This window comes from Corvus moneduloides, chromosome Z, assembly GCF_009650955.1.
Source record: "Corvus moneduloides isolate bCorMon1 chromosome Z, bCorMon1.pri, whole genome shotgun sequence".
NCBI lineage: Eukaryota > Metazoa > Chordata > Aves > Passeriformes > Corvidae > Corvus > Corvus moneduloides.
This window is the reverse complement of record NC_045511.1, coordinates 64,184,624-64,207,844: the sequence shown is the minus strand read 5'-3', so window position 1 is coordinate 64,207,844 and position 23,221 is coordinate 64,184,624. Positions and strand designations below refer to the sequence as shown.

The window sequence follows — 23,221 nt, the reverse complement described above, 5'->3', positions numbered from 1 at the left end:
CTCACTTTATGATGGCTATAACCTTGTCTGGGCTCTACAAGCCTGAATCTCTCTGGCTTATTTTTGCTCTTTTTTAATGTTGGTTTTGGTTTGAGGGTGGTGGGGTTTTTTGGTTTTTTGTTTGTTTTGGTGAAGTTTAGGTTTTTTCCTTTGTTATGTTCACAGAATTTGTTTGGTTTATTTTTTCTACCTCTAAAGACTAAATTCTGCTAGTTTTACTTGAGAAAGCTTTCCATTGTGGTACATCCCTTCCTCTGCTGATCCCTTCTCACTCCTCCTGTTAGATCCATGGTCTTTGCTCTATTGCATAAGCTGGAAGAACAGCCTCCACCATGCTGCAGTGGGGCTCTGAGTTGCTACATCATTTTACTTCTCTGTTCCCTGTATGTACAGAATCCTCTGCAGGCTGTTCCCCTGGCCACTCACCCAGACAGCTTCCTCTCTTTTTTCCACTGGTCACTGATCTGCCTTACTACAGGGATTTTCATCCACAGTTTCTGAAATGGAAGAGTGAAGAGACAGACTGGATTTCTTCTAACTAACTCTAGTAGTTCCTGCTGTGGAAACAAAGCATTGTCCTCATCTCTTCCATCTCAGAGGTCTCCTTGAAGGCTTGCCATCTTGAAAAGCACTGGTCTTCTGGCTGAATCCTCAGAGTTTTAGAGTGGAACAAGAAAGCAAACTAAGTCTAACATTCAAAATCAAAGTTTTGATTTTGATCCCACTAATATATATGGGCTGCCTTAAAACCGGTGGAATACTATGCTATTAAATTGACAATTAACGCATTCTTATAAAGTCCTAAGTCTCTAAATTGTACTAGATAAAATCTTGATATAAAGCTTCAGTCTTATTGAATTGAAAGACTTTATTCTTTTAGGACCTTCTGTTAAGGAAGCCAACCTAATATTGTGTTTGCTCATCAGTACTGTGGGGGTTTCTGTCACTACCTTTCCACTGGTGAAAACCCTTATGGCATTTCATCACATAAGGTATCTACCACTGCTACTGCAAAGACTATCTCCAACACAAAGTCAAGGTTAGCTTAAGAGAAGGAGTTCTGAGGACTAGATACTACTTTTTACCTTCTTGCTTTTCAATGAGGCAGCGTGGGGAATAGAAGTCATGAAGATATAAAAACACAAAATTGAAGAAACTAATGTAACTGTGCTACTCTTTCAATTATCTGTTTATACTTAAAATGTTTAAGGCTATTTTTAAATATTGTTCTTTAGCCCACTAGCCTTTTATAGGGAATAAAAAAAAATCCCAACCCTTGCCAGCATATTTTTGCAGCACTAGCTCATGTAACAAACCAAGAACACAGATGCTAAGGGTAGTAGTTCAGTAGCTGTATCTCACCCACCATTCTCATGACAATCCACTTCTTCTGCTGTTACTGCAGCTGCTAGCCAAATATTAAACTCAACAAGCTCTGTGTGGGGCTTGTTAGTTTCACTTAGTTAGTTTTGGGGGTAAGCAGAACAGTGGCAGTTCCAAGTAAAAGCAGTTCCCTTTGCAATCTTTTTGATTTGCTTCCTCTGCCATTTACTGAAGGGTAACCTCTCCATACATCAGTATTTATTTCTGTTGGCTGCTGCAGCATCTCTTAAGCACAAACTGGGTCCTGTTGTCAAAATTTCTGCTAACCAAAAATATCTCTGTCTGGGTTTGCTGGTAGCTTTAGGCTTTCCGTCTATGGCTGACTCAATTCTGTAGCAGCAGAGGAAGCAGAATAGAAGACATCCAAAACCAGGAGGGTTGGACACTTGTGACTCATCTCAGAGAACTGGGATTCCTCCCCAGGTCTAGCTGTGTTGAAGGCAGTGCCAAGGCTGCAGAGTAGTCTTGTAGCTTCTCTGGTCCTGGGAATGTGAGATTCAAAATTGCTCGGCAGTGAGCGAAAACCATGACAAATAGCTTTCCTTCATATCTGTGAGCGAGAACTAGTTGTATTCTTTGAAGCAACTAGATAAACACACCTAATAGCTTTGGTCCTTCACATGAAAGCTATCTTGGGAATGACGCACTCTGAAGCTACTACCTGGGAGGATCAAGTTAGCTCCTGTTTCTGCCTCAGGTACAACTACCTTGACAGTATCTTTTACAACCTAACCTTTGAGGAAGCTTAATGGCAAGTGATACATGTTCTTTGCCCTAGGGAGAGCTTTTGTGCTTTATTCTGTATGTGTGCCTCAGTGTCAGGGAATACTTACCGGAACTGCTTATCTAAAAATCTCCCTCCTCCAAGAAAACGAGTTTGTGGAAGCTATTTCTAGATCCTGCAATGTTCTCCCAGAGAGCTCCAATATGTGGTTTATTTCCATTACGTTATAAAGAGTGGAACAAGGAATCAATGTTTTCAAATTTAATAGTTGCTGGGTGCTTTTTTTTAATATAGGAAATTAAAACAGCTGAATTTGATTTATTGTTTTAATTACAAGGAAAGATCTTTAACTGATCTGACTGGAATTCAAAAATAAGGGAGGAGAAAAAAAGAGTAATTTGACATGTATTTGATGTTGTTTGTACCAATGTAACTACAAAGCAAGAGTGAAAATTAGAAGTTAATTTAAATTATGTGGAGTCTGATCCCACAATTAATTAACGAAAACTGTGTTACCCAAGTAGTGGCCTGTAGGACAGGCCTCTCTCTCAAAAGTGCCTCTTAGCTGGTTTGCAGAGGTCCATAGCAGGGTATCTTCTTGAATCCAGACCAGGAATTTACTTCTTTATGAAACCCTTATGCTCCTCCTAGTTTTAACTGAAATTGGTCAAAAGATTCAAAAGCAAAACAGCTATGCTAAAGATACCTAATAATTTATTTTTAACATAAAATGTTTTAATGTTACAGTTTTGCCAGTGTGCACATTTGATACCAACACTGATATTTAGCTTTTTCCTGAGGTAACTGTTTCAGAAATATTGATAAAGCAAAGGGTGTCATATCCATTTTCATTTGAGCAACCATTACTTAGCACATTTGAAGAACCAGCAGACTGCATATTTTTATAATTTTATTTCAAACTGGAATGGGTTTCTGATTTTAAACTCTGCTCATCCTTTTCCAGGACTGTGAATCAAAACACAACTTGCTGCTACTGTGTACTATCAACCAGAAGGAAAACTGCGTAGAAACAAAAGTGAAATTCAGTGTCTTTGCTTCATTTTGAAATACTAAGATGAGAATACCATGTGGAAAAACTAACTACAAACAAATTAAATCTTTGAGTTTACTGTAAGGAGTTTAGAGACTTCTAGAATCAGTTTGTAAAAGTTTCTTGTTTGTATATTTGTGTGTGTATATTAAAAGTTCTTGCTCTTACAGAATCATAGAATGATTTGGGTTGGAAGAGACATAAAAAATCATCTAGTTCCAATGCCCCTGACATCTTTCACTATACCAGGTTGCTCAGAGTCCCATCCAACCTGACCTTGAACTCTTCCAGGGATGGAACATCTGCAATTTCTTTGGGAGACCTGTTCCAGCACCTCAGTATTCTCATGGTAAAGAATTTCTTCTCAGTATCTAATCTAAACCTACTTTCTTCAGTTTAAAGCCATTTTGTCTTGTCACTACATGCCCATGTAAAAAGTCTCTCTCCACTCTTCCTTTAAGACTCCTTTACAGGAAGGTTGCTAAAACTGGAAGGCTGCTATAAAGTCTCCCTGAAGACTTCTCCCTGAAGCCTTCTCTTCTCCATGCTGAACTCAAGAGCCTTCATTAAGGTCTCTGGTGATTGATGCGAGTACAGTAGGCAGTTAGGAAAATGTGCAAGATACATTTGGTTCAGTATTATGACATTGACTTCTGTATTGCGTCCAAGTAGCTTAGTAGTTGTATTTTACATGCGTTTCAAAATGAAAAAAAAAAATTTAAAAATATCGTAAAGGTTGAGCTCTCCAGTGTGGAAATTCCAAAACTTCAACAGTTGACCTTAACAGCATTTTTGTTACCCCATTGTGTTGTCTTTTGTCCTTTTAGTTTTTAGCTGTATCACACTCACATCCTGCTACACTAAAGCAGATTAAATTACACAATAGATTAAATAACACAAAAAGAACCCCAAACTCAACAGGATGAAACATTACTGATGGAAATGAATTTACATAAACATTAACTTTTGAGCCTTCCTGACTTTCACAGATAAGTGTTGCCAAACAAGCTCAGGAAGGTTAACTTTCAATAATAATTCATGGTAAAAGAATCTGGACAGAGCTGCAGTTCATTGCAATTAAAATCAGGTATTATTAATCAGTACATATGCAGTTTCTATTTTAAATAGAAACATTAATTTTAAAAATCCATAACAGATATTCTCATCTAAATCTCCATATACGTCTTGAAATGTAGGAAAAAATTCTAATACATGCACACGTGTGAAAACACTATTCAAAGAACAATCTTACTTTCCACAAACTGATACCAGGTCATTATGCAGTTCTGAACACTGTACACAACGAAGTCCTGCAGAAGGTATTCACATGAACTGGGCTGGAAACATGTCATTTTGCATTAGAGTACTTCTGGTCAATTTCTGAGTCCCTTAAATATCTGTAAACTCCAAGAATGAAGAGAGAAACATTAGTTTATGTATATGAGGGAAGCAGGCTGTTTCCCATATTTGACTAAGATAAGAAAGGCTGAGGTGATTTTGCTCTGATTTTTCAAAAGAAAAAATGGACCCTGGTCCCTCCAAAACCTGTTATGAGAGGTTTTCAATCTAGTAGACCTCCCTACTCCCATGGGATTTTCAGGACAATTTCTTTGTCATAAGTTATTTTCCTAGTGATAGGTGGACCTGGGAAGGCACCTAATTTGTCCTTATTATGAATATGAATACAATTTGTGTAACAGTAGAACTGAAAACCTTTTGAATTCTGTGGAGGGTTGATCCTGGCTGGATACCAGGTACCCACCAAAGCTGCTCTAACACTCCCCTCCTCAACGGGACATGGAAGAGAAAATATAGTGAAAGGCTCATGATTAAAGTCAGTGAGAGATCACAAACAATTACCATCTCAGACAAAACAGACTGAATTTGGGGATTAATTGAATTTATTGCCAAGAAAATCAGAGCAGGATAATGAGAATTAATCAAATCTTAAAAACACTTTCCCCCACCTCTCCTCCTTCCTAGCTCTACTTCCTCCCGCAGAGGAGGGAGAACAAGGGCAGAAGGGGAATGGGGATTATGGTCAGTTCATCACACTTTTTTTTTCTCCCAGTTCTCAGGGGCGGAAGTCCTTCCCCTGCTCCAGCGTGGGGCTCCTCCTACAGGAGACAGTTCTTTCTTAATTTCTGCAGTGTGAGCTCATCCCACAGGCAACAATAGTTCTCCATGAACTGCTGCAGTGTGTGTCACTGTCCCATAGATGCAATCCATCAGGCACAGCCTGCTCCAGCATGAGATCTCACAGGGTCTCAAGTCCTACCAGGAAACCTGCTCCAATGTGGACTTCTCTCTCCTTGGGTCTGCAGGTTCCTGCCAGGCCTCCCACAGGGTCACAGCCTCTTTTGGGCATCCACCTGCTCTGGTGTGGGTCTCCTCCAGGAGCTGCAGGTAGATTTCTGCATCCATGTGGTCCTCCATGGGCTGCAGGGTCACAGCTGTCTTACCAAGGTCTGCACCATGGGCTTCAGGGGAAGCCCAACTGCTGTGTCTGTAGGGCCTCCTCCCTCTCCTTCTTCACTGACCTTGGTGTCTGCAGAGCTGTTCCTCTTACAAATTCGCACTCTGCTTTTCTCTGGCTGCAATTACATCTGCCCAGTAACTTTTTTCCTTCTTAAATATGTTATCAAAAGGTGTTACTACCATTTCTGGTTGGTCCAGACTTGGCCAGCAGCATGTCCATCCTGAAGTCAGCTGACACTGGCTCTACCAGACATGGAGGAACGTTCTGGTACATTCTGACAGAAGCCAGTAGCTTCCCCACTACCAAAACCTGGCCATGGAAACCCAAGAAAAATTCACATATTATTGTATTTAGGTATCAGTTAAGCACAGAAGATAGCCTGCTTTAAAAATTAAAGAGAGAACAAAGAAAAACAAAACCCATGCAAGCAGAAGTTGTTTAGGAAACAGTTACTTGATGGAGGCCTAGCATACTGATGGACTCCTGAAGCATTTGTATTGCAAAGGACTTTTGACAGCAGAGCCACCAACAGACACTGCAAGCTGAGTCTGCAGTGTCTGTGCTTGAAGGTTCTCCTTCAGCCTCAGGCTGCAGTTTCATTAATTTTGTTTTATTTCATTCTGTTAGCACACTTTGAGGAGAAATACAGACTTACTGACTCTTTTCCTCACTATGTGGCACTAGTATACCTAAATGTTTACTCTGACATAAGTAAAAAGTCACAGAGTGATAGTAAATTTGTGGTTCCCTGTAATGTCATTTATACCAAGCCATTTCCCATCAGTGGACTGCATTTCAAAAGTTTATTTTGAAGTTCTACAGTTAAACCAATTGCTTGCACTTAGTTGCCTGCCTGCTTCTTCCAGCCACATAACTGTTGGCTGCACGCTGGATTTTATCCTCTAATAAGAGAAAGGCACATGCTCCTTAAAAGGAAATCCCATGCTGCTGCTCCATTGTGACTCAACTAACTTGGCAAGAAATTAATTTACTCCATTTCCATATCAGATCCACACCAACCTGTGCTGAGCCACATGGATGACAGTGTTCAAAGGACTGGAACATTTAATAGAGCCACAAGTGGTGTGGAGATCAGTGCAGGCCTTACTATTCACATGAGGCAATCAGCTTCATTAAACAGTAAATAAGCAAATAATTTAATCTTTATTTGCATAAAACCTATCAGAAACTACTGAAACCCACAAAACTGGAACAATTCAATTTGAAAGGTACAGATGAAAATCTCATGCACTACATGTGGTTGACTTGTGTATATACTATGAATATTGGTAAGAAATACAGCAATACTGCTATGCAATCCTTTTCAGTCCAAGTTTCAGTGCCACTGAACATCTGGCACAGGAATCCCTCATACAAACCAAGAATCTATCACACAGAGCACTATTTGTGATTACTGTGGGCTACAAAGCAGGCTTCCATGTCTTCTCCTTGTATTGTTTGGAGGGAAACCCAGAGAGCTGTTGGAAAATGAAAGCTTATCCAGCTCCTGGAAACTTCTAGGAAAGGAAACAGGGCAGTTTTGTACACACAGGGAGCATTACCTTCTTCCATTCCTCTGGTTTATAGAAGTCACTGTTCTGCATTAGTCGCTGTAGTCTCTGAGTGCTTTTTACTTGCTCAGCAATTGAACTAATGCCTGTCCTTGTAGGGCTTTTTCCATGTTTGTTTGGGTTTTAAAAATTTTTTTCCTATGGGATTGTTGTGTGATGCAGCGCTTTGTACCTGATCAAGAACACAGTAGGCTGTTGGAGAATGAACTGAAAAAGAAGTGCATCTTCCACCAGGAACAGCAATGAGGGTAGAATTTAGTGTCTGGAGAAGTACCTTTAGCATTCTTAGGCATATGTTCCAAAAGCCATCTTTGCAGAAATGCATTACAAAAGGTATTTTTACGTACTTTCTACTGTCTCTCAGAGGAACAGATGAATGGATGTCTGGAAGGGGACAATCTTGCGCTTGCTGTTCAGGCCCTGAAGGCCAAGAGATGGCTTTTTTTCCTAAGTTATATTTTCCCAAAGGGAATGAATTAGAAGTGTGTCCTTTTGGGAGCTGAGTCACATACAAACCTGTATTTACAGGTGTTTTTTCTTCCATTCTCCTCCAGGAAGGAGGTAATCACTCATACGACTTCAGGAAATAGGTTTCAGAGAATGGCTATAAAAAATGAAAACATTTCATTTAAGAGTGTTCTTTGTGCCATATATTTAAAAAAAAAAACATGGCTTTTTAACCAAAGTATGTTTTTCTCCGAGGCAGGGCCTACTACACAAAGAAAAGGAGAAAAAACATTATGAAATATGTACTTATTAAACAGTAAGAATTTTGCATCCTACTACAAAAGTAGAAGGAAAAGTCAAATACATGCAGTCTGACTTCATAGATTTGACTTATTTAAGTAACTTCCTTAGTGTTGTCATTTGCAAAGGTTTTGCAAATACTTCCCTAATCCTGAACAGAGAATATGGTTTGATTTTAATTCCAGCTGAAAATGATAAATTGAAGTCCAGCTATAGAAATTTTTGAAGGAACTACTACAGAACTATTTCTAATTTTCAGCTTTTTGAACATGAAAATGAAACAGAATCTATTTCCTGGCCTGCACACTAATCTCAGAATTTGGAACACAGAAGCAATCAAGTAAGTAAAACTAACCCTTTTACACAGATGGCAAGTTTGTAACTTGCTTTGAAAAGCAAACTAAATTTGAAGCTGCTACACCACCTGGAGAAATCATGCTTTGTGTATAATTAGGGGTATTTTTGTCCATTATTTGGGGATTTGTTTACTAAGTTTATTATTTAGCATCCATGTTTTTGGATTCTGTGGTTATGCCTGTGTTACTACACCCTACACATGAGGGTATTCACAAAGTGTGAATATGCAAAATGAAATGTGTGAACAGTACGGAGATAAATGATAATTCAACTTCCCACTACAGGTTGACACTTGTATCCAAGCATATTAACATGCAAATGTATGGACACTGTATGATCATTTAGCAAGGAAAAAGGAAAGAGGAGTGCTTAAATGGTAGTTAGATGCAAACTTGAGATGTTCACAGTTTTTGAATGCAGATGCCTTTTAAAGGTTTCATTAAAAATTGATGTAGTATCAAGAACTCCGATGAAAGTAATGCACAATGCTGAAGTAGTGAAAAAGGATATTTCATAGGACAGTATTGTTTTTTGCTACATTATACTAAAGCATGTTTAATTATAATAGAAGACAAATAAAAATGCCAGGTATGATTAGATAAGCTGTAATATTTGGAGTCCTAACACAGACTGGACTTTCAAAATCCAATTGAGTGATAGTGTGATAATTCCACTCCAGAGGCTGAGGAATTTTGCAGGTCCAACTACACCTGACCCTGACAAATTACTGAAACTTAACAATATAAGGATTTGTCATCTATTTCAGTCAAATTTTTTGCATTTGCAGGGTTCTGTCCACAGCGATCTTGATGAGCAGAGTCTCAAGATACAGAGTGAGCACAACCGATGTAGTACACTACTCTCCTTATCTTTTGAGTGGTCTGGATATCAGTGGCATATTAGGTAATTATGTTTGGGAGGCATCAGAATATTTTTATTTTGGAGTTTCTTTCCTTTCCCTGCTTGGAAGAAATTTTCAGTGTCACTGCAGCATGTCTGTGCGAGCTTTCCACACTGCAAACCGGGAATAGACATTAAACATGAAAGGCAAATTATTAGAGGAGGTAATACCACAGAAACTTTCTTTGAGATGAAGGACTAGATATTACAGAAGAAAACATGCTGTAAATTACTTTATTTCAAAATCACCAGGTATTCTTTACACTGCACATTCAAGAAAAACAAAGCAATGTACTCACCGAGATAATTTCTAGTTCTGAAATGGCCTAGATTTTGTTTCCTGTGAGATGATGTTATAGGTCATACTCTTCTGTACAGAGCAAAAAGCCATGCATCACATCATAGAAATGACAGGGACAAGATTGTCCTAAAAGAATTACATTTTGACAGTACCAAATTGCTAGCTGACATGTAACAGCCTGCTTTGAAAGCACTGAATGTCATGAGCATGAGCCTGTTGGCAGTCTGAGACTCATTATCTATCAAACTTTTACAGTGCTTTTTAGTTCTTCCCTGTCCCAGCTTGTGTTTTTCCTTTGTCTAACAGACAACCCGGTTCCTGAGCTTTCAGGTGAGGCACGTTTACTTGGCATGGATGAGAAAACAAACTCATCACACAGGAAGTAACAGAAGAGTGTGCATTTCAGAAGTCAGAACTGTGCAATAAATCCCAGGAGGTGGGACAGAACTAGCACACACACACACTTTGCTTAAAAAACAACCGTACATTTTTTCTTTGGCGCAGCTAACACACTCATTACTGTGCAGCCAGACCGCAGCAAAGATGCACTGCTTGTTTACCAGGGCTGAACAAGGCCGGATCTGTCCCTCACACTCGCTGGTCCGATGCCCTTCGCCTCACTGCGGTCCAGCTTTCACCTCAGCGGGCTCATACAGACGGAGACTTGTGAGAGACAAGAAGGCCTTGCTGCCCACACCGACTGCCCAGCAGGCAGCAGGGGCAAAGAGCAGCACTCGCCTGCTCGGCAGCGGTTCCGCTTCTCGCACCGACAAAACGCCGGTGCCCTCCCTAGTGCCGACAGAGCCTGACAGAGTTCCAGACGAGTTTCGATCACGCTCTCAAGCACATATATAACTCTCGGGGAGGGTACTGTGTAGGACCAGGAGCTGGACTCGATGATCCATGTGTGCCTGATGATCCACGTGTGCCCGCTGCCCTTTCCAACTCCAAGTACGCTGTGATTCTGTGACCAGGTGGCTGCTACCTCCACGGGACAGTTGCGGCGCGCCTGCCCTGCGGCCGCCCGGCGTCCCGGCCGGCCGAGGGATACCCCACCCTACCTCACCCCGCCCCACCCCGCCCCGCCCCGCCCCGCCCCGCCCCGCCCCGCCCCGCCCCGCCCGGCACCGCGAGCCCCGCGCGGAGCAGCCGCGCCTTGCCGGGGGAGCGCGGCGGGCCCGCCCCGCCCGCAGCCGCGCGATGACGTGAGCGGCGGGAGCGCCGCCCAGCCGGAGGCAGCGGCAGAGCGCGGGTCGGCGCGGAGCTGCCGCCGCGTCCCCGGCCGGTGCCGCCGTGCATGGGGAGGGAGCGGACGGGACGCTGCCTGCGCGCCGCGCTGCACAGCCGCCGCCGCGGTGAGTGGGGTCGGCAGCGCCCGCCCGCCGGCGGGGCCGTGGGGGTGGCGGCGTGGCGGCTGCACCGCCGTGTCCCGCGCCCCGTCCCGCGGGCGGCGGCTCCCCCCTGGCCGGCGGGGGCGGGCGGGCGCTCGGGGGACGGGCGGCCCTGCCCGCCGGGCGCTGTGAGGGGGGAACCGCGCTGGCTTCCTCCCCCTCCGTAAACAGCGCTCCCGGGGGGCGGGCCGGGGCCGACCTCGGCGGCGGGGAGGCTGGAAGTGTGGCTGCCGCGCCTCTTCGGTGGAGGTGCTGTGTGTTGCGGGAGAACTTCCTCGCGAACACTTATTTGTGGCGTTAAAAAAAAAAATCACTTCGCAGAAGGAGGGCAAACAGTCACGGAACCACATTTGCGGTTTTTCTCTGTGTGTGTCTGTTGAATTTGCTTCTGCGTGGAGAAATGTTCTGTTAGATGTGGGTTGTGAATTAATGGATTTGATTAATTTTCACAAGATAATTTATTTTTCATTTTCTTTTTTCCTTTTTTTTAAAGAAAAAAAAAAACAGATAAAACTTCCTCAGTTTTTTTTTTTTTTTGCGACTGAAATCTAATTAGAACCTGATTGTGGCATTGTCTTCAAATTTCTCACTTCTGCAGTCAGTGACAGGTGAGAAAATAGCACCTTCCTTTGGTTATCCATAAATTGTCTTATGCTGAGAATTGTGGACTGTATTCCTTTTGGTTGCTGGACTGAAGGAAACTTAATTGGGAAGATTGTAATGGCTATTTACAGTTTTTAGTGTGATTCTGCACTTGATCATTAGTTGCTTAATGATCAGTGTTTCTGACATCTTAGCTCTGTAAATCGTACCAATTTATTATCTACTTCATTTCTTCTATTGCCAGTTAAATGTATATGTAATTTAAGTGAGAGAGAAGTGTAAGTTTCTATTTTATGGAAAATTAGTATTGACAGAAGACTATAGAGAGATTCTGCGCACACTTAAAATAAAGGTATTTTGGATCAGCTATATGGATTAACTTTTTTTCCTTCCCTTCCCTGCATCTCAGTCTTCTTCATAACTGATACAGGGCTAATACTGCAGTGATGTTCTTTGGGCATGCCCATTTTTCTTGCCTTTTTAGGGTTGTTGGCAGTAATTTGAGGATTCAGTAGGAATACAGTAGCCACTACCGTCTTGTGCTTGATGAGAGTGCATCCAGAGTTACTTACATGGTGTTAGTCTAGAATTTTGAATTAAACAACTTCAGTATTATTGTATGAAATGACAGGGATTTTAAGCAGTGGTGCACTTTCCAGAGAAACCTTAAAATTGAGCTATCTACAGAGAATTTCATTTTTGTAAGTGACAACACCAGCAACATGGGGAAGTAGTATTTGCTGCTGGGAGGGGAAGTTGTAATGAGCAAGAAGTAGGTGGAATGCAGAAAGTGGTTCAACATCCTTGTTGGTCAAATCAGACTGACTGGAGCTGCAGAATGGAAAATGAAAGGAGGCTGCTACTGCTTTTTACTTGTAGCTGTTTAAAGTGGTGATTAGGCTAATAAAAAGCTGAAATCTCTGTAGAATAACCATTTCCAAACTATATGGAGGTAAAGTTATGCATGACTGCAGAATAATACTAAAGTGAGTGTTGCTGCCATGTCGTACTAGCAGTGGCATCATCTTTCTGAAGTTAGAAGAAAAGGAGTTGCTGAATGAGGTTGTTGCTTTGCCACTGGTCTCTTTTTATCTCAGCTCTGGGGCATTTTTAAAGTATGACCTTATGTAAACAAAAAGCTAAGTGACGATGTTTGCAGTTACAAGAAATAACCTGAGATTTCATTTGAAAGAGCCTTAAAAGGGAAATAAACAAAATTCAGAAATGTGTTAGTATTAAACAGAAACAGTAATTAAATGGTGTTAATTATGAATAGAAGAGTATCAAAAGTTACAAAACTTGCAATTAAAAAGCAATTAACAGAACTGACTATGCAATAATAAACCAAGTATTTGTTCTAAAAAAGTGGTGTTCTAAAAAAACCCAACTGGAACAAGGCAACCAAAATCTGGTGGCTTTTTTAAGAAAAGTAACTGGAACTTTGTGTGGAAGGCTGAACGAGATGACCACCTGAGGTGCCTTTCAACCTAAATTATCCTATCCTAGTGCTCCTGGTTTTTTTCTTCAGGTTAGCATTTTTCTTGTAACACACCTGCTACTTTTTATCTAGGCTTGCGTGCAAATGTTATCACTGTCATTAGGCAGTACACAGTTATATTTTTTTCATTTGACTTAATAGAGCTGCTGTTTCAAAGCCTCTGACCCTGGCTGTGCACTGATTTTGGTGGGTTCTTTATGTATTCATATGTCCCATGGGGTTCTCAGCATGAGCCCAGTAAGATGACTAATATGAGTAACACTAGCATGATTTGAGTCAACATTTGAGCTCATGCTTACGTTTGTGTTTCTTTAACTGGTTTCAGATGAAATTTCTTTATCAGAAGGGGAATGAGGAGCTTTCTTGAATTTCCGAATGTGAGATTTTCAGAATTATTTTGTAAGATAGATCTGTCTTTATGCAGATGTCAAAAACAGTACAAAAATGTGAATATACAAAGAAGCTTCTTTACAGTAGTTTTGCTGAAGGAACTGTAATCCAGTTTTATTTGCTGCATACAAGTAGATGCTCTCTGCTGCATACTGTTCATCTAGAGAGTACATTGTATGTTTCACTTAAATGGGTTCTGTGCGTCTCAGTGCAGTGAGAGCTTCAAGGTACAAGTGCAAGGTACGTTCTCACTGTCAGTTGCAACCTGTAAGATGCTCAAAGAAAAAGGATGATGCCTCACTCAAATGTCAAGCTCTGTGGGTTATGCAGTAGTGGATGCAGAGAGGTCTGGTTCTCATGGACAGTGATAACTCTCATGTGTTATGTAGAATGACTTGCCTAGAAGGCAATTGTCCATCTAATTTTGGTTATGTAGTTACTGTGTCACACAGTCAAAGCTGAATCTTTAAATCTGATTTGTAGAAAAAAACCCCTCCAATCTGGTACAGGCAGCTATTGATTTAAAATCAGTAGAAGCATTGTCCTTTTATGAGGTGAATTGTCTCTGCATCTGTCTTTGACAATGACTACTGACCAGTATTACATGGTTCCTTTTATTGTTAGTAGATTGCTTTTAATCATGGTTGTACACTTCCTTTTATTAGGAAGGGAGGTGTTAGCTCTTGATGCTTTGATTTTCTGTCTTCTGTCTTTTTGGTTTTCTTCTGGTTTTGTGTGGAGGTTTTTTTTGCAGGGGTGGTGGCAGGGGTTATATGTATGTGTGTATTTTCTTTTTTCTTAGACTCTCCAGTATTTGTTCATAGCTCATACAAATCTATGAACTGATTTTGTTTTTCTGTGGTCTTTGTGATGTCATGAAAGACAATATTCCAGGTGAATTAAGAATGTTTTCAATACCTTCCCTCTTTTCATCAGAACACTTCATTTCTTGTCTTGTGTGTGCCTGTATTAAGCAGAGATTCTGTTGAGCGGCGCATCCTGGGAGTGGTTGTTTTGTTTATCTGCTTACATTTGGCTTAGAATTTAGTGTCACGTAGGAATAACTGCGAGTTATTCTTTCAGGGGTTTATTATTTTGTGTTTGTTGACATCAGACGTTATCTGTCTTCCGGTTTTTTTTGCTTAGCTAGCTCTCAGTTTTGATTCTGCTCAAGTTTCATGTAAGCCGGTTATCACCATAGTTGTTTTTAGGCTAGGACTTTGAAAGTGCTTATATGCTTGCATAAATATGTATGGTGTGGTGTTTCTTGCTCTGCATGCCAGCCCCATGTGGGACCTTTCCTGATACTGACTGCAGTTCTTGATCTATGTGTTGTTTGTGGTGTAAAGTTTTTTATCAACAGTTTAGTGCAGCTGATTTAGCTGGTGTTACCTTTATTGTTCTGCTTATGTGCTTGTGGAGTTGCAGTAGATTTCAGGACCTAAGAAAGTCTTTTACAGGTGTTTTAAATAAATGGATTTATTAGACATGTTTAAAGTGTTGTGATTAAAGTTACTTGCATGTATAATTAAAAATTTAAAAAAGCTTGTTCATGTGACTTCATTGGTCTCAAGGATTTACTTTTTTGTAGTATTTAGTGAGAGTAACTATCAAATCAGTTTAAATCTGTTTTTGAGATCTTTTTTTGTACATAATCCTGTTCACAAGAAACAATGCAAGAATTTTGAGGTTTTTTTGGTGGGTGGATAATATCTTAGAGGAATAGTGTTAGTGTACAGGTCTAATATGCTTTAAATGGGTATTTTCCACCTCTGTTATCCATTGGTCTTGCTTGACTACAAGGGTTTCAAAATGTTCGTCAGTATTCAGTGTGTCATAACCCTGTCAACATCTTGGGTTTCTAGCACTGTCAGGTATTTCTAAAGTAAGAAACCCTTTGCCTTCTAAATATCCAATCTTGATACATAAATATACAGTACATTTGGTACCTGTGTTTATCAGTTTTTAGGGGCCTTAGTTACTTAAGTGCATTTAGATTGGGAGGCCTTTTAATTTCAACATGAAATTATGGGATTAGTTACATGGATTCACGTCAGAGGTATGGCTGCAGGTGGTGTCTGACTTATGTATTAGGTAAAAATTTGACTGGGAGACTAAGGTAAGAGCATTTGAGGACAAAGACAATTGGAAAACAAACATTAATTCCTAATAAAAGAAGGGTTTATAAACCATGGAGATGGAATTACAAACCATGAAGTCACAGACACCTAAAAATAAGATGGAGTTTCATGATGTGTATTAACTGTTCTCTGAAACTGTCTTTGTTCTCAAGACTTTTCTTTCCTTAGCCTCTCACAAACACTGGAATTTGCTGCTCCCTCCGTTGTGTAAACATAACAGCTTTTTATAGGGCTGCGCTGTAAACTGTATCACAAGTGACCTAAGTTAAAATTAATTTTTTTGTCTCATTTGGAACAAGTGGCATGAGGGAAAGGGAATGGACAGGGTAACTTCTTAAGCTGGCTTGCAATGTCAGAGAAGATGTTGTGTAATCACATCCTGGATAACCCTGAAGATGGACTGAGCTACAAAAGAAATGTTGGGTTCCTAGTGGAATCGGAGGGCACTGGATTGCTCAAGACCCAGATCCTCAGCTGTGGGCAGTAAAGCATGTGTCAATCCAACAGCTGGCTCCCAAAAGACAGACTTTGGAACTACTCTAACAACTGTGTAAATAGGTGCATGGTTATCTTTTAATTGCCATATACCTGGGTCTTCAGGTATATTCTTTGTAACTATGCTCTCTGTCAGGGAGCTTGTGAAAATGTACTTCTGGTTGCTTTTCTCCTAACCTGGTTTCTTCAGTTAAAGGTGATTTCAAGGTAGTTGGATAACATTAGGCTATTCTATTCCTATGGGTCTTTTAGTCCCTAAAACTGGAGCCTAGCACACCAAAACCGTGTTTTGGACATTGAAAGGATGATGGACTTGTACTGAATTTCAATGAGTATTTCATAAGCAAGCTTGCAGAAGCTGGGGAGAAGCATATTAGACTTAACTTTGTGATAATGGCAGTGCAAGACTTAGTAAAACGTATAGGCACTGTGCAAAGTGGACATAAAAATGAAATGGAATTTTCACTTTTCATTGTTATGCACTGGCAGACGTAAAAGCAGTGTGATGAAATAGATGTGCATCACAGTGGAGAATAAATAAACCAGGGGATTTATTTGGCTGAGGTTTAATGAGATCACACCAGTATCAATCAGAACCAAATAAATTTGAAGCTGTGTTTGCAATATAGTTGCATGTGTGATGGTAACACACGTAGGTGTGTACCTAAACTCTTTCATCTTTTAGCAGCTGGAAGCCACAGCAGTGTAAACTGTACAGGACACTGGAGGTTTCACATGGCCTTTGCTACCCAAACTGGTTCGGGTGTATTAACAGTGTTTAGAACGGTATCTTTAGACTGCAGCACCCTTAAGCTGTGCCATAGTTTTCTTGGGCTTTGGTATTTTTTCAGGTCTTTTTCCAAAGAGCTCTGCCACTTGCTGATATTGCTGTCTTACTGTCCTGGTTTCAGCCAAGACAGAGTTAATTTTTCTGCAGTAGCTGCATGGGGGTGGAGCCTGGAGCCATGCGGAAGTGTCTAGGTTGTTGCTCTATACCAAGCACTTCATCTGTGCTGTCAGAAGTAGGGCACTCTCGCTTCGGGAAGGAAGGGTGAGGCTTGGGGTCAAGAAGTGTGGTGGGCAAAGGGAACCTGTGGCCTTTGGGGAGCATTTTGCATGTAAATCACCCTCGTTTTTACACTTTTGTTATTAATACTGTTGCTGTTACTGTTTTCTTATCTCATTGCTGTTTCCAGTAAATTGTTCTTATCTCAACCTGTAATCTCTGCCTTTTGTGTCTTTCACCAGAGTGGGGACATGGAGGGAGCAACTAGGGTTTCTTTTTAGTGGGAGTACTGAATTGGAAATACCATTCCTAAACCACGGCACTTATCAATAATTCTGCCAGTCAACCTACAAAACTCACTTTGGAATGCAAAAATGTCAATTTTTATGGTGGTTCGGTGAGTTTTGACACATAATTTTTTTGAACTTATGAATCTGAGATAAAAATTTTTGAGTAGGTTGATAATAGATGATGTCTCTTTTTGTAGTTTAAGTTGTTAAGCTGTGATGTGGTTGTGCAGTTGTTATGACTGTGCAGGGTGGTGAAATACTATTTCTTAGTCACACTTTATAGAAGGATATTTAAAGTTTGTCATGACTTGGTATTACAGCACGTTAACCGCATGCCATAATATGCTAGAAGGCATTGACTGTCTAGTTTCTTGTCCTTGAAGTAGCCTTGTAGACTGCTCAGCCAAACTCTGTGAAAGGCCTTTGAGCAGCTTTATAGTTAGATTTTTTGAAGCCATTTCTGGAAATACAGAAAAGCTTTAGTTTTGAGCAGCATGTAGAGCACTTGGTGCTTTGTGTTAATGTGTCAAACTACTTTGCTCCTTCTCCAACATCTCTAGTATGTCTTGGATAAAAAACTCATTATTTTGAGTTGCTGCAGTGTAGCTGAAGTGTTTCTGACTGAGAATGCCTAAGGAGAAGTGACCTTGATCACTTTATCATGTAGTTAATGGGTTAAATATCCATGAAGCCAGGAAAAGTGATGGTCCTCTTTCATGCTCAGGAGACACACAGAATGAAAACAAGAGCATATCATCCCTGATCTTCAGTGGACAGGCAGCTAATAGAGATGAAAAGATTTCTTTATTGCTTGTTTTAAAGAAAATTGTTTGCAGGTTATAGTTACAATTCTACTAAAGCCTAAATTTAGTCAAATAATGTAACTTTTGGTTAAAGAGAGGTATTGTAGGTATAGAACCACAGAATAATTTAGTGAGGAGGGGACCTCAGTTGGTTTCTGTTCCAAAGTTCTGCATAAAGCAGGGTCAGTAGGGAGGTCATAACAGGTATGAAAGCTGTATCCAGGTAGGTCATAAAAATCTCCAAGGATGGAGACAACACATCAACTGCTGGGCTATCCTCTGGATGTCAAACTTTCTCTTTATATCCTCTCTGAACATTTTGTGTTTCAACTTGTTCTTGCTGTCTCTTGTCCTGTGAATGGAGGACAAGAGCTTGGCTCCATCTTCTGAATGATTTCCATGTTGGTACTGGGGACTGCTGTTAGGCTCCCCCAGTCTCTTCCAGGTGGAATAGACCCTGCTCCCCAGTCTGTCCTCATGGGGTCTGTGCTACAGTGTCCATCTGTGTTGGTGGCCTCTGCTGTGAACTTGTTCCTGTTTGCCAGTCGTTTTTTTTCTGTTAGTGGAATAGGGCCTAGACTCAGAATTTTAAATTCAACTAAGATCTGAATATTGGCAGATTTCTAAATAGAAGCCAGGACAGTAGGTGGCCAGAGATTTTCCAACAAACTGAGAATATATTCTTCTTCCAGTATGTGTAAAAATAACCATACAATGATGAACTATGATTGGTTTAAATCCTTGAAGGATATTGTGACCAGCAACAGGCTGTTCAGCTCATGTAATTAACTGAGCTTTCATCTTTAATGAACTGCACGGTTTGAAAAATACAGTATGTTTTGATAAATTTATTTGGTTATCTAACGTTTCTTTCTAAGTACTGTATTTAATAATGTCAACTGTAGTTTTTCTTGACAGTATCATGTTTTAGTTACATTTCAATCTTAGAAATGCAGTATGCCAGCAGTAAGTTAAAAATTACTATAGTTGAAAATTATAGCCATTGTGCTTTTTGGCATAATGTAATTAATTAAAATTCAAATTCTAGATTGGACTCATTAAATTCCATCTCTTCTTTCATAAAAATGCACCATGTGTCTTGTTTAATTAAAAACATTAGTGCAAAGAACTATTTGGCTGCTTCAGTGATTATATACGTGGAACAACAGTTTAAAAAGTAAATGTGCAACGTGAGTGTTTTATATTAAATGTTCTCTTTAATTTTGATGCCTTTTCCTGGTCTTAAAATCAAGAGTCATACATGGTTAGGAGGGGAAAAGGGATTTTACCTTGGTATTTATTTTAAGGATCCTTAGGTGCACATGTCCAGGTCATATACATTGAAATGCACCCTGCTGAAAACCCCCAAAAGATCAGGTATAACATTATAGGTTTTACTAATTAGCATACCTATCAAAGATTCCCCAATGAGAGGTTCAAGTGAGCCCCCCTCCCCAAGGAGCCTTCCCCTGGATGGGTCTAGCTTAGTTTATAGAATGTGTTCTGGAAAGGACCTTGGGGTCTGGGGCACACTGATCCCTAGCTACAAAGCTTCTAAAATGTTTAATCTCTCAGTTTGACAAACAAGTCCAAGAATGTAGGCAAAAAGCACTGAGAATACAGAAGCTGTAAAAAGGTATAACAGGGGTATAAAAGAAAAGGCAAAAAATCTTCATGGCATCAATTTCAGTCAACTTAAAAGAAGATATATTTAATTTGAATAAATAAATTTGTCTGGCCATTAAAATGCTGAGTACTTAATTATATATTACATGTATAGTGTAATGCATAAAACACATGTATTAATATTTGGGAGTTCGTGTTATTTTTAATTTTCTCTTTGAGTCTCTGAGATTCATGGACTGTTAAACCCGCTGGAACTTTTGGAGTTAAGGTCTTTGTTTTTGTCAGGTCATTAAATTTCGACCTGTTGAGACCAATGCTTTCTGTTTTGCTGGCATGAATGTCTTCTAGAACTAGTTACAAGGGTGTGCCAGTGCAGTATGGTTCTTTCATCAAACTGGATTCCTGTGTACAGGTTCACAAGTCAAGTTTTGATACTTGCCTTTCTTAACAGTTGTTCTGTGATTTCACTGCTTGCTAATAAAGTTAATTGTGGAATGCAGGTATCTTCCCTTGAGGAGCATAAATATATCATGGATCAGTATGCCATTTTTTTGCATCATTTAATTTGTTTAATAAGAGCTTGTACTAGTGATAATATTTGTGCCTAAAATTCTTGCATTTCTTCCTAAGGTTTGCTCTTCTACTTGAGGAACTAAATATATATGTAATGTTAGAATACTTGCCTTCTGTTTCCACTTCTTTTTGGTTTATATTGCTTTTTAAATTTTGTGTTCCTGCCTCTTTTCAAATTATAATGACCTAAATTATTAGGCTGCTTTCTTGATTATTAAATATTAAGGGGAAAGAAGAAATTTTAAGAAATCCCGTTGTTAAGCAAAAGAACATCTTAATTACTTCCCCTATTAGAGAGAGGTATGTTCAGAGGCAGTAAACATGCAAGAATTATCACTGTGATGATAGTGATTATTGGTTGAAACAATATTTTGCTTATTTCTGGTTAAGAGGAAAATCTAATTTCTCATCTAGTAGTTAATTCTTTATAATACATTACAGTGGTTCTAGAAAACTTACCTGTTGTTTGGTACAGCATCTTTCTCATCTAGACATAATTTCTAGTTACTCACTGAGCCTTTAGAGGAAGAAACTAAGCAAACAAAACTGCTGCACATCCTCTTGCTGTCGGGGAAATAAGGTGGGAAATCACTGTCACTGATGACACTTAAAGGAGATAAAAGAGAAACTCAGGGAAGAAAGTATTAAAGCCTTCCTGGCAAAAATATACACGATGCAGCAACAAGGTTAAATGGGCTTGTAGACTTATTTGGTAAGCTTACACAGCAAGTGGTAGAAAAAAAAGAAGTTAAATTGTAAAATGCTAACTTTCTAATATGAATGATACTGCACCACATACAAGATAACTATTTTGAACTTACAAATAAAAGAAGACAGTCTTAGTCAAAGGCACATTTTTTTCATATATATAGGAGTATATGTGTGTGTGTATATATATGTGTGTATATATATATGTGTATATATATATATATAAGGTTATAGGCATAATATGACCTCTAAATGGTTATATTTCCACTGTTGTCAGAAAAGAAATTTTCGACTTTTACCACAACAGCAAAAATACTTCTGTATTTCTTTCTCACAGTAGTGAAGCATGGGGTGAATTTACAGGCAGAAGCAGAAACTCAGTAGGATTCTGGAAATAAAATGTGCTTAAAATAAGGAGAGAGCAAGAATGTAAACGGCTTTGTGTCATCATCCCTCCAGATGCCTCTGTTCATTAACTTCTTACTATCTCTTTACTCTTCTTTTTTCAGAACTTTTCTGTCATGTTCAACCACATCTTCCCTGTTGTGGCTTTGTTGCTTTTTTACATTTATTCCTCTGGTCCCATTAATAAAACAGCCATTAGCTGTTCTGCTCTGAATCAAGTAGGTTTTAAGATTGCTTTCTGTACTTGACAGTAGTCAAGGTCTGACCTACTTGGAATCAAACTTCATGGCCCAAATCTAGCCAAGTATTTTGTCTTTCAGTTTTCATTGCTGAAACAAACTTTTGTTTTTCTGGATCCGTTGTCCTCAGATTTGCTAGAGCAAACTCCCTCAAGTTTTGAATGCCTCTGGAGAGAAAATGGGAAGAAAATAAGATAACAAAAAAGTACTTTACAGTGCATTAAATATGATTGTATGTGCAAGCTGGGCTAAGCTATATTAAAATTATCTTTGTGTTAGAAAATTTGCTTTCAGTTGGAGGAGAACTGTTGCTGGCTTTGAAGAAGAAATTAGTTTTGATTTGTTAGTGGAAAAAACAAATTGCTTGTGAAAAACAGATTGTGGAAAGACTCAGTTCTGTTAGCCTCAGTGGGTAAGGGTGTGGTATTTTGATTAGAATTTCTTTTGAAGTGTGAGGAAGGAGAAATATCTATATTTTGTCTGGAAGGAAAACAGGAACTGGCAGGTTGCTTGGTAGTAGACTGGATGAGAACTGATGTTTAGTCTGATTATGAGGATAATGATAGGAAGTCAAAATGTATTACAAGTGAGGGAAAGCAAATACAGATGGCAGGTACTTAAGAAGGTGCAAGAAGCCATGAAATTAGTTCAGTTGGCTAGAGCATGATGCTAATAATGCTGAGCTTGTGGGTTCAATGCCCATACAGGCCATTCACTTAAGACTTGGGCTCAGTGATCCCTGTGGGTTCTTTCCCACTCAGAGTATTTAGTGATTCTGGACTTCTTTGACTGTGAAGTGTCACAAAAGTGAACTGAATGTTCTGTGAGGGTGTGGGTAGATGAGTGGATCTGTATGGAAATACAGACGGGAGGTGCAAGTCCTTGTATGTGTCTTTTTAACTGTTACTGTACATATTTAATTATTCCAGCAGTAGTAACTGTTGGAAAATACTGTGTAATGTCGAATTTCAATGAGGCTGCTGTGTTGAGAGTGGAGAGTTTCTTTGTGATAAGACTTTGGAAATGTTCTTTTATAACCTCAGTATAGACAATTGATCTAGGAAAAGACTGATGTTTGTAGGTGTTTGAAGCAGCTGTTCATGCTATCTGCAAGTGTTTTGCTAGCCTTTGATTCACCACGGTTGAGAGTCAGACACCCTGGCTGTATGTGAGTGTTAAAGATTTCATAATTTAAACTGAAATTTTCTCTAAAATACTGTTTATTTCCCCAGAAAATGCTGTATCTTACATATGTATGTAACACATTCCTTACTTATTTTTCAACAATACCTTTTTAGTTTCTTGTCAGGGCAATAAGAGGAAATACATATTTCAGGTTGTAGTCCTTTCATTTTTTAGGCCGTGTGATGGAATAAAGTAGCAGCTTAATAAGCCTTTTATTTATGACGCCTCTGTCTACTGATACAGATCATGTACAGGATTGGTTTTGCAATTATAATTTGTGATATTTCCTACATACTTTTATTTTAAGGTTTTGTTTTACCTGTGTAATGGATGAGGCCGTTTTGAAGTCATAATT

The 23,221-nt window shown here is 39.6% G+C and overlaps 1 protein-coding gene and 1 long non-coding RNA gene across 5 annotated transcripts in view; both read left to right on the top strand.

Moving 5' to 3' along the window:
* The first annotated feature begins 113 nt into the window (after positions 1 to 113).
* Positions 114 to 10,561, top strand: LOC116438051. The gene is made up of 4 exons (XR_004237578.1): positions 114 to 3,507; positions 8,215 to 8,295; positions 9,100 to 9,215; positions 9,820 to 10,561. It is a non-coding gene; the product is annotated as an uncharacterized LOC116438051 (long non-coding RNA).
* A 197-nt stretch (positions 10,562 to 10,758) lies between these two features.
* The window catches only part of JAK2 (Janus kinase 2), a 95,988-nt gene continuing 83,525 nt past the window's right edge, over positions 10,759 to 23,221 (top strand). For 3 of the 4 annotated variants that reach the window (XM_032095682.1, XM_032095686.1, XM_032095684.1), the window contains exon 1: positions 11,389 to 11,512. The gene's annotated coding sequence lies outside the window, so the exon portion shown is untranslated. Of the gene's footprint in view, positions 10,869 to 11,388; positions 11,513 to 23,221 lie in introns of those variants that run through there. The other variant, XM_032095683.1, reaches the window with a different exon arrangement.